General features: G+C 43.1%; 1 protein-coding gene across 1 annotated transcript in view; it reads left to right on the top strand.

Moving 5' to 3' along the window:
- Positions 1-212, top strand: part of enosf1 (enolase superfamily member 1) — an 11,180-nt gene extending 10,968 nt beyond the window's left edge. Inside the window, exon 15 of the mRNA XM_080855208.1 lies at positions 1-212. This exon is cut by the window's left edge and continues 340 nt beyond it. The gene's annotated coding sequence lies outside the window, so the exon portion shown is untranslated.
- The last annotated feature ends 837 nt before the right edge of the window (positions 213-1,049 follow it).

The raw sequence follows: 1,049 nt of genomic DNA, 5'->3' as shown, positions 1-1,049 counted from the left end.
AAATCAGTAAAAAGGATGCTGAACTCACATGCTGATTGGTCATTGATCAGTAATGATGCTGAACTCACGTGCTGATTGGTCATTGATCACTAATAATGCTGAGCTCACGTGCTGATTGGTCCTATGGAGGTATTGATCACTAATGTGGTCACCACTAGTGTTAGTATGTCATTTCCTGTTGTGTTATCTCCGTCTCTTTACAAGTGTCTGTAATCCCCCCCCCCCCCCCCCCCATGTTCCTTATGTGAGGCGCAGTGTGTTTCCTCCTGGCATTAAATGTGGCGTACAAATAAATTTGATGAATGATGCTGAACTCGTCACGTGATGATTGGTCATTTTGGAGGTATTGATCACTAATGATGCTGAACTCGTCGAGTGCTGATTGGTCATTATTACGGAGCAACACCGTCATTGACCTCAGCTTCAGTCGACTCAACTGGAGTCTTGTCGTAGACCGTGGATGCATCGGCAAAACTAAAGATCAAAAGGACACTGAAATATCAGCATTCATTTTCCATGTGTATTTACTTTGCAATAAATGTTTCGGTAACGCAATTTGGATTTGTTTTGGGAAATGGCTCTCACTCTTCAGATGGTAAAAGCATTAGGGAATAGGAACAGGTTAAAGGAAAACCCTGAAACTTTTACCACCACAATTTTAAAGACCTTATAAACAAGTGTACCTTTTGACATACTGTGTGTGTGTGCGTGCAGAACAGCGGTTGTCTTTTCATTTCCTTATGAATTCTATTTTACATCTTTTGTTTGACACCATGATATTTTCATCGAGGGCGAGGACAAGTGGTTAGGAAAAGACCAGTTAAAGAGCTCGTGATTGACACTAGCATGATTGACACATCACTAGCCAGTCATGTATGCAGGGAAAACACACAGGGACAGGAAACCCATGAATGAAAACCTCTGGTCTACAGTGCCCCTAGTGGCCATGTTCACTCACTCTCATTTCACCGCAGTGGGATTTGAACCTCCTACTATTAACACTGCAAGCTGCATACTTACCACTGCACCACCAGGGCCCTGCCCTCACA

This window comes from Sprattus sprattus, assembly GCF_963457725.1.
Source record: "Sprattus sprattus genome assembly, chromosome: 17".
Lineage (NCBI taxonomy): Eukaryota > Metazoa > Chordata > Actinopteri > Clupeiformes > Clupeidae > Sprattus > Sprattus sprattus.
Note: the sequence above shows the minus strand (reverse complement) of the source record. Positions and strands in the feature narration are given on the sequence as shown.